At 48.8% G+C, this 10,765-nt stretch overlaps 1 protein-coding gene across 1 annotated transcript in view; it reads left to right on the top strand.

Moving 5' to 3' along the window:
- The first annotated feature begins 561 nt into the window (after positions 1-561).
- Positions 562-10,765, top strand: part of LOC142585813 (uncharacterized) — an 81,746-nt gene continuing 71,542 nt past the window's right edge. The window contains exon 1 of the mRNA XM_075696836.1: positions 562-583. The gene's annotated coding sequence lies outside the window, so the exon portion shown is untranslated. The remainder of the gene's footprint in view (positions 584-10,765) is intronic.

Raw genomic sequence — 10,765 nt, 5'->3', positions numbered from 1 at the left:
GAAACCTGCCTGATGAATTTGACGTCAATCCGAGCATTTTTTGACGCGTTTTTACTCTTCGCGCCATCGGCCATTTTTGTATCATCTTTCAGACATGCTGCCGATGACAACACCGAATTTTTGCGTAATGGGGCATATAAGGCTTTCTCATTAAAAACCTGCGCTGCAGACGACGCGTCACTTCCTTCTTTGTGTACTCGCACGCGCACACATGACCAGGTGCCAAGGCCATAACAACAAGAACGACTGGTGAAGACCGAGCCAGAGAAGGGAAAGCTGGGACGTCACAGAATGTGTTATCTCATCTGCAAGCATCGACCGTCTAAACAAGCGAAGTTGAGGGGCTCCCTCTCTCGAAAGTCGAGTGCTATGCAGAACAACAGAACGCGTCCACACTTCCCTTTCTTTCGGCGTATACGATACCAGTCTCCGTACGATGCCTCCCACCACAAGCATGGCGCTCCTTTCGAACGCGCAGTCTGTCTACTCGTGGTACCCGTGCTGACAGCGACGAAAAGACGAAGAGCGTCCATCTTCCCGTCCTGAATGACTGTACTGCATTTCTGGAGCTGACTCAAGTTCTGTAAGTCAATCTGCTCTTTCTTTCTTCCGTTCGTACTATTTTTTTATTGCGACAGCAATGATATGGACACTCCAAGCGCATTTCTGCCGTCGCCATGAGGTTTCATATGAGTGAAAGCGTGTGAGGGTGAGCCGGCGAACACGGCTCAATCTCGCTTGCGCGAGCAAGGAACGTGGCCCGTATGCGTGCCCTTTCCTGTGGCGCGCGAGGCAGGGGGTGAGGCAAGGGAGGAGGGGCTTTCTTCTCCCGCAGCTGCTACGGTGCCAAGAATCTTCAAGAATCTCCTTCTCGATGTCCTTCTCTCCCGCCACTACGTTGAGAGTGGAGACAACTGCGACGTCTACTACAGCGTTGGCGAGGCGAATCGCGGACGCCGTAGTCATTGTTGCCGTAGTGGACGCCTTTGGCGGGCGCCGTAGGAATGCGTTGCCGCCGCTCGTGTGGCTTGAAAGTGAGACGTGGCTAAAATGCGCGCCAGTGCGGGCCTCATCTTCAAAGCAAAGCGCGATGTTTGCATAGTGCGCGTAGTGCCGGTATCTTCGTATGCGCTGTCCTTTTGGCGTTTCGTACGCGTTGAAGCGACAAATGCACGGACGTCAAATAACTCGCGGCTGCTGCCACAATTCCTAACTCGTGTTTTCACACAGTTCCCGCTGTCATCGAGCGATGTGTGTTCACGTTTACCTGTGCGCGCGTGACACGGTGCTGGTTAATTTAGTTAAAGCACGTTGACGGGTTAGTTGGTTTGAATCTATGATAGAGTGTGTAAGCGCGACTGAACAAGGACGTAGAAAAAAAACAGGCACACAAGACAGCGCTGTCTATGTGTGTGTGTGTTTCGTTCTACGTCCTCGTTGAGCCACGCTTACATATTCTATCATTGTTAATTTAATTAGTAAGCGAATGTTTACAAGTTTATACGGCCGATAAAGCTGCTATCCTTACTTTATGCAGCTATCTATTAATTTGCTATCGCAATCGGTGCTTCGCCTTTCCGCGGGAACTGCGGATTATCTTTTTAGCGTGAAGCATTCTTTGGCTCAGTCCAGGCACACCGCTGTGGGCAGAAAGCTATGTAGGTTCGCCTCACTAATTCAAGCGTCCTATGGCGGGATCGAACCCTCTGACGCCGAGCACGGCAGCCGGATGCACCAACCGCTAGAGCACGATCGCTCTTTTTTCTTTATTTATTTTTAGAGATTAGGCACTTGCATTTGAAGTGAATAGCCCTTAAATCGAATAGTTTTATTTACTTCTTTCGGCTATTTGCGAGGTAGGTCAGTGGTTCAACTGTGGTTGGATTTGGGCGAGGGAAGGGTAGGAAACGCGCCAAGGGGAAGGAAGCGTGCTCTCGGGCAACCGAGTTGCGAAAATGGGCAGGGCGATAAGCTGAAGGGGTATGGGGGGGGGCGTTGCGCGTGACCTCTCGCGCAACCTGAATGGCGGAGAGGGATGAAAAGAAGGGAGAGGGGAGGCACAGCGTAGGAGCACCAGCCGCAGCCCTGCAGCAAGCGGCAGCCTGCGAGCTCCAGGAGGAGTTGGAAGGACACCTGCTGGTGTTCACGGATGGTTCAGTCCTCTCCAACGGGTCGGCAGAAGCAGCGTGCACAGTTCCAGCTCTCACCTGTAAACGGCAATGTAGACTCCCGTTTACAGCAAGTTCTACTGCAGCTCCGCGTGGCTGCCGACCTCCTTGCTGAGCATCCTTCCCAGCAGCCGGTGGCGGTGGTGTGCGACTCTAAGCCAGCGCTCCAGGCCCTCGTCAACCCACGGCGGGCAGGACTTACAGGGGTGCTGTTGCTTGCCAAGTTAACGGCTCTAGCCACCGCCGGAATCCCAGTACCCTTCCACTGGTTGCCCTCACATGTCGAGGTAGCCGGTAACGATGAGGCGGATACCTACGCCAAAGCCGCCTCCCATGACGTAGTCCCAGTTACCAGAGCGGTAGCAGCTTCAGACTACACGAGATGTCGGACGGTGCCTGCTCACCTCCTTTCACCCGGACCCCCGAGTTGCTAGTGGCAGGGCCCCCAAGCCGCTTCCAGAGAATGGCCTCTCCAGAAGAGACCGCTCCACATTCCTGCGCTTGCGGACTGGCTGTACCTAGATTACGGCTCGGCTGTACGCCAAGGGCCGCGCCACGTCACCTGCCTGCAATAGGTGCGGGGACCCCGAGAGTCTGGAGCACCTTTTCTGTACCTGCCCATCCATGGCGCAGGAACGCTCCATAGTGATCAACACTTACAGACGCCACGGCTTTCCAGCGGCCACAGAGACTGACCTGCTGTTCCCGGTGTGTTCCCAGCTCCCTGCACTGCGAAGTCTGCTGGAGTTTATCAATACCACTGGAATAGACTGTAAGCGCCCGCTACACTGTAAGCGCCTGCTACAACGCTGGCAACTTTACTGAGGACTGCCACCTGTCGCGCGCATAGTGGAGTCTATTAGGCCACATCTTCCCTCTTTCTCTATCATCTTTCACTTCCCGCTCCCTCTCCCCTGACGACGCTTCGTCGTGCTCCCTCACGGGTTGCAGAATCAAGCGTCTTTCCTTTCTTTAGATCACTGTCATCATCAGCCACTCGTCAGCGTCTGTTCCGAGCCACCAGAACCAGTGTCAAGCACTGCCGGACTACTTGGCGCGGTAACACACGTGCAGCAGCCACGCGCCCGTAGCTTTGCCTTCATAGCCACAGAAAGTTGTCCGCGAGTACAGCTCTTTGAGACAACTGGCGCGCACGTCAGATCGCATAGCACGAGCGAGAACACGTGCGCGCGCTCTAGTTTCCATTCAATCACAGACTTACCACTCTATCTACCTTGCATCGCGAGCGGGATCGTGTCAGTTTCTTCGATCCTTACCTCCTGGCACGCTTGGAGACATTGTGAGCGTGTGCACCGCCTACTGGTTCGGCCTAAGTCGTAACAGTATATGCTGTAACGTTTCCTCCCGGAGTTAAAAAATAACTGTCGTTCCGCCATCGCCGTCAGAATGTCGCCGTCGTCTTGCTTCTGTAGCCAGACACAGCCTCGCGTCAAACACAACTGCTCGTTTTCCACAAAAACGTTGGCCCATCCGGCAACTCATCGAAGAACCCCGAATAGTGCTTAACGTCCAGCTACCTGCAGAATGATTTGCATAACATATCCTTGATTCCCATAGTGCCGTGGGATCCGCATACTTTTCGTTCGTTATTTTAATGCGACAGCATCATAGGCGAACTTGACCCACTTTCATCATCATCATCATCATCAGCCTGGTTACCCACACTGCAGGGCAAAGGCCTCTCCCATACTTCTCCAACAACCCCGGTCATGTACTAATTGTGGCCATGCCATGCCTGCAAACTTCTTAATCTCATCCGCTCCCCTAACTTTCTGCCGCGCCCTGCTACGCTTCCCTTCCCTTGGGATCCAGTCCGTAACCCTTAATGATCATCGGTTACCTTCCCTCCTCATTACATGTCCTGCCCATGCCCATTTCTTTTTCTTGATTTCAACTAAGATGTCATTAACTCGCGTTTGTTCCCTCACCCAATCTGCTCTTTTCTTATCCCTTAACGTTAAACCTATCATTCTTCTTTCCATAGCTCGTTGCATCGTCCTCAATTTGAGTAGAACCCTTTTCGTAAGCCTCCAGGTTTCTGCCCCGTAGGTGAGTACTGATAAGACACAGCTATTATATACTTTTCTCTTGAGGGATAATGGCAACCTGCTGTTCATGATCTGAGAATGCCTGCCAAACGCACCCCAGCCCATTCTTATTCTTCTGATTATTTCCGTCTCATGATCCGGATCCGCCGTCACTACCTGCCCTAAGTAGATGTATTCCCTTACGACTTCCAGTGCCTCGCTGCCTATGGTAAATTGCTGTTCTCTTCCGAGACTGTTAAGCATTACTTTAGTTTTCTGCAGATTAATTTTTAGACCCACTCTTCTGCTTTGCCTCTCCAGGTCAGTGAGCATGCATTGCAATTGGTCCCCTGAGTTACTAAGCAAGGCAATATCATCAGCGAATCGCAAGTTACTAAGGTATTCTCCATTAACTTTTATCCCCAATACTTCCCAATCCAGGTTTCTGAATACCTCCTGTAAACACGCTGTGAATAGCATTGGAGATATCGTATCTCCCTGCCTGACGCCTTTCTTTATTGGGATTTTGTTGCTTGCTTTATGGAGGACTACGGTGGCTGTGGAGCCGCTATAGACATCTTTCAGTATTTTTACATACGGCTCGTCTACACCCTGATTCCGTAATGCCTCCATGACTGCTGAGGTTTCGACAGAATCAAACGCTTTCCCGTAATCAATGAAAGATATATATAAGGGTTGGTTATATTCCGCACATTTCTCTATCACCTGATTGATAGTGTGAATATGATCTATTGTTGAGTAGCCTTTACGGAATCCTGCCTGGTCCTTTGCTTGACAGAAGTCTAAGGTGTTCCTGATTCTATTTGCGATTTAAGCGGAACGACAGTGCATATGTACCGCAAGTTCGATGGCGCATATCTCAAATGTGGTATCGTCCTCAAAATTATTTTCAAGTGCACATGCCTTGCAATCTCGCCTGCTACGCTTTGCAAATTTCGATGTGTGTCGTAAGAGAATTAGTTAAAAATGTTACTAGTGCATTTTCGTTAATTAGTCGATTACGCGTTTCGATTGCCCGCGCAACTAATGTCCGTCTCTTCGAGGAAACCAGCTCAAGGACTATAATTTTGCTACCTGATACAGGTTACAGTCCTCGCAGAAGCACCTGTATACCATGCGCACATAAAGTGGAGACTGCTCCTTTCAGGCACACTTTCTTAGGCCAACACGATGAGTGCTGTGTAAGTGTGTCCAAGAGCAACTAGCTTAAGGATGAGATAAAACCAAAGTAAAGGGACTCACGGCTTCCTACTTCTTCTTTTCTTTCTTACCGTTTATACCGTTTACTACCGTTTATCAACGGGCTGCTATGTTCGAAGAGGCACTGATATTTATTTATTACAATACCCTCAGGGCCAACAAGGGCGTTACAGAGAGCTCAAGATAGATAGATAGATAGATAGATAGATAGATAGATAGATAGATAGATAGATAGATAGATAGATAGATAGATAGATAGATAGATAGATAGATAGATAGATAGATAGATAGATAGATAGATAGATAGATAGATAGATAGATAGATAGATAGATAGATAGATAGATAGATAGATAGATAGATAGATAGATAGATAGATAGATAGATAGATAGATAGATAGATAGATAGATAGATAGATAGATAGATAGATAGATAGATAGATAGATAGATAGATAGATAGATAGATAGATCAAGATAGTATCGCACATTTTATTTTGTCGGCTCTGGGCTTGTTGGCAGTAGGAGACAGGAAGAAGATTGCCAAGCGGAAGGCCGCATTTTCTGTATGCATGCAGTTTTCCAAATCACGGCGCAGCGTCTCACGCGAAACCACCACAATAGCTGGTGATAGCGCCTGTAAACATGAGTGGACCCATAGATGCTTCCATATTTACTATCTTGCTAACCTCGTAATCTCAGTGAAAAGGGAGTTTGGCCACAAACTTTCTTTCCCACTACCGTCTCCCTTGACCAAGCAGGAAAAAAATACGCACAATTTAAACTGAACCAAATGAACACGATATCTTTCCAGTTATATGCACTTGTTGCCTCTCATGCTCGAACGCCGGGCTCGGGCAGCAGGCGGCACGACAGACGGAGGCGGCGTTCCGGCCGGCCAGCTGGCGTAGAACACGGGCCCGTAGCCCGACTGTTCTCGTGCTGCCCACGGGCGCAGAAGCTCACCGGCCTTGAGGAGCTGGCGGCACGCTCAGGTAGACGGGCGATGCACAGGAACAGGTTGGCAGGAGGGCGAAGTCCTGGTGGCTCGGGTCCGGAACCCGACGGCCCGTCTTCAACGCCCGCTCCGGTGGTTGACCTCCTCCTGTCGTCGCTTCCTGGGACTCTCCTGGCGTCTCCCCTGCGTCTCCTCTGCATCTCCTTGCGTGTCCTCTCGTTCTGCCAGCGCACCACGCTTTTTCTTCTGATCTGGCCGATTTGGCATTCTCGGATTGGCTGCCTGATGCCCCGTGATCTTTTCTAATTGGTTTGCTTTTCTTTTTGTTGTTTTTCATGCGCCGCGCGTTCTGGTGCCGGACGCTCTTCGGCGTCGTTGTTTTCCTTCTTCCGGCATGGAATCCGCCTCGGCGCGCGCACTCCTTGTCGTCTGCTCCTGACCGTCCCGATCACCGCACCATGTCGCACACCACACATCACATAAGCCCCTTTTTTAACAAGTTTTTCTGAAGAAAAACTGCCGCTCAGTTCGCGACGTAATTCACAACACTACAGTCATGGTCCGTTCACAAGGACGCACTGCATGGTTCCATGGCACAGTTCACTGGGCATACAGATAAAAATACATACATCTATCTATACCGCTGCAGATCTATACATCTGCAGTGGTGGCGTAGAGGTAGAACACCCGCCTCGCGTGCAAGAGGTCCGTGGTTCGAATCCCGGTGCGGCAATTTTCCACCAGATTAAAAAAAATCCGCGTGTTGATAAAATTGCACAAACAGGCCTGGAGTGTGGCCTGATCCCGGTGACCAGAACCGGTAACGCACTCCCTCACCAGAGCAGGATTAGCCACCCTGGTACAGTTCATGGCCACAACCTCCTATATGAGGTCCCCAGCAGCTGCGAAGCAACTGACCACGGCGGCGGTCAGACCTGCGACGCAGCAGAGGGTGCTAAGAATCACTGGCTCCGGACAGGCCGCCAGTGGAATATGAACCTGGCAACGTTTAACGCTAGAACGTTATCTAGTGAGGCGAGTCTAGCAGTGCTATTGGAGGAATTAGAGGGCAGTAAATGGGATATAATAGGGCTCAGTGAAGTTAGGAGGCCAAAAGAAGCATATACAGTGCTAAAAAGCGGGCACGTCCTGTGCTACCGGGGCTTAGCGGAGAGAAGAGAACTAGGAGTCGGATTCCTGATTAATAAGAATATAGCTGGTAACATACAGGAATTCTATAGCATTAACGAGAGGGTGGCAGGTCGTGTTGTGAAACTTAATAAGAGGTACAAAATGAAGATTGTACAGGTCTACGCCCCTACATCCAGTCATGATGACCAGGAAGTCGTAAGCTTCTATGAAGACGTGGAATCGGCGATGGGTAGAGTGAAAACTAAATACACTCTACTAATGGGCGACTTTAATGCCAAGGTAGGCAAGAAGCAGGCTGGACACAAGGCAGTGGGGGAATATGGCATAGTCACTAGGAATAGCAGGGGAGAGTTATTAGTAGAGTTTGCGGAACAGAATAATATGCGGATAATGAATACCTTCTTCCGCAAGCGGGACAGGCGAAAGTGGACGTGGAGGAGCCCGAACAGAGAGACTAGAAATGAAATAGACCTCATACTCTGCGCTAACCCTGGCATCATACAAGATGTGGACGTGCTCGGCAAGGTGAGCTGCAGTGACCACAGGATGGTAAGAACTCGAATTAGCCTAGACCTGAGGAGGGAACGGAAGAAACTGGTACATAAGAAGCCGATCAATGAGTAAGCGGTAAGAGGGAAAATAGAGGAATTCAAGATCAAGCTACAGAACAGGTATTCCGCTTTAACTCCGGAAGAGGACCTTAGTGTTGAAGCAATGAACGACAATCTTGTGGGCATCATTAAGGAGTGTGCAATGGAAGTCGGTGGTAACTCCGTTAGGCAGGATACCAGCAAACTATCGCAGGAGACGAAAGATCTGGTCAAGAAACGCCAATGTATGAAAGCATCTAACCCTACAGCTAGAATAGAACTGGCAGAACTTTCGAAGTTAATCAACAAGCGTAAGACAGCTTACATAAGGAAGTATAATATGGATAGAATTGAACATGCTCTCAGGATCGGAGGAAGCCTAAAAACAGTGAAGAAGAAACTAGGAATTGGCAAGAATCAGATGTATGCGTTAAGAGGCAAAGCCGGCAATATCATTACTAATATGGATGAGATAGTTCAAGTGGCTGAGGATTTCTATAGAGATTTATACAGTACCAGTGGCACCCTCGACGATAATGGAAGAGAAATTAGTCCAGAGGAATTCGAAATCACAAAGGTAACGCCGGAAGAAGTAAAGAAAGCCTTGGGAGATATGCAAAGCGGGAAGGCAGCTGGGGAGGATCAGGTAACAACAGATTTGTTGAAGGATGGTGGACAGATTGTTCTAGAGAAACTGGCCACCCTGTATACGCAATTCCTCATGACCTCGAGCGTACCGGAATCTTGGAAGAACGCTAACATAATCCTAATCCATAAGAAAGGGGACGCCAAAGACTTGAAAAATTATGGACCGATCAGCTTACTGTCCGTCGCCTACAAACTATTTACTAAGGTAATCACAAATAGAATCAGGAACACCTTAGACTTCTGTCAAGCAAAGGACCAGGCAGGATTCCGTAAAGGCTACTCAACAATAGATCATATTCACACTATCAATCAGGTGATAGAGAAATGTGCGGAATGTAACCAACCCTTATATATAGCTTTCATTGATTACGAGAAAGCGTTTGATTCAGTCGAAACCTCAGCAGTCATGGAGGCATTACGGAATCAGGGTGTAGACGAGCCGTATGTAAAGATAGTGAAAGATATATATAGCGGCTCCACAGCCACCGTAGTCCTCCATAAAGCAAGCAACAAAATCCCAATAAAGAAAGGCGTCAGGCAGGGAGATACGATATCTCCAATGCTATTCACAGCGTGTTTACAGGAGGTATTCAGAGACCTGAATTGGCAAGAATTGGGGATAAGAGTTAATGGAGAATACCTTAGTAACTTGAGATTCGCTGATGATATTGCCTTGCTTAGCAACTCGGGGGACCCATTGCAATGCATGCTCACTGACCTGGAGAGGCAAAGCAGAAGAGTGGGTCTAAAAATTAATCTGCAGAAAACTAAAGTAATGCTTAACAGTCTCGGAAGAGAACAGCAATTTACCATAGGCAGCGAGGCACTGGAAGTCGTAAGGGAATACATCTACTTAGGGCAGGTAGTGACGGCGGATCCGGATCATGAGACGGAAATAATCAGAAGAATAAGAATGGGCTGGGGTGCGTTTGGCAGGCATTCTCAGATCATGAACAGCAAGTTGCCATTATCCCTCAAGAGAAAAGTATGTAATAGCTGTGTCTTACCTGTACTCACCTACGGGGCAGAAACCTGGAGGCTTACGAAAAGGGTTCTACTCAAATTGAGGACGATGCAACGAGCTATGGAAAGAAGAATGATAGGTTTAACGTTAAGGGATAAGAAAAGAGCAGATTGGGTGAGGGAATAAACGCGAGTTAATGACATCTTAGTTGAAATCAAGAAAAAGAAATGGGCATGGGCAGGACATGTAATGAGGAGGGAAGATAACCGATGGTCATTAAGGGTTACGGACTGGATCCCAAGGAAGGGAAGCGTAGCAGGGGGCGGCAGAAAGTTAGCTGGGCGAATGAGATTAAGAAGTTTGCAGGCATGGCATGGCCACAATTAGTACACGACCGGGGTTGTTGGAGAAGTATGGGAGAGGCCTTTGCCCTGCAGTGGGCGTAACCAGGCTGATGATGATGATTACAGATAAAAACATTAAAGGAAAACACTAATTCAAAGAAACCACAACAACTGAAAAGAAAGAAATGGTAGCATCACAGGCTATCACGACACACTCTAGAAACAATCAAGTTGAAGTCACCAAGTCCGAGGTCAAAAGTCCGTGAAGAGCCATAAGCGAAGCATCGGCTCCTTTAGGTGACCCTTTCCCTTATCAACCGGACTAGACACCTATCTTCTCGTTTAGAGTACACTGGCAAGTCCGAGGCCATAACGCTCCAGGCATTGATGTCTTTGCATGGCGTCGACCAAGTCACTGCCTGCGTTCTCAGGTAGTGAACATTGTAATGTGTGGTTGCAGCATCAGTGTCAATGGTCGAACCACACATGAGTGCATGAGAACACAAAGGATGTTCTGAATCTTCAAAGCCATGTGTTGATTTGGTACACAGGCCTGAGCCCTTCCAAGTGCCCATAGTGTCACAAACAGTTTTTGTCTGATTCGAGGGACGCAGTAAAGACCCCTCATTACTTTTTGTGGAAACCAAACACGGTTCCACAGGAGCCCTGATATTTT

Source organism: Dermacentor variabilis, chromosome 6 (genome assembly GCF_050947875.1).
Source record: "Dermacentor variabilis isolate Ectoservices chromosome 6, ASM5094787v1, whole genome shotgun sequence".
Lineage (NCBI taxonomy): Eukaryota > Metazoa > Arthropoda > Arachnida > Ixodida > Ixodidae > Dermacentor > Dermacentor variabilis.
The sequence above is the reverse complement of the archived record's forward strand: the minus strand, read 5'-3'. Positions and strand labels throughout refer to the sequence as shown.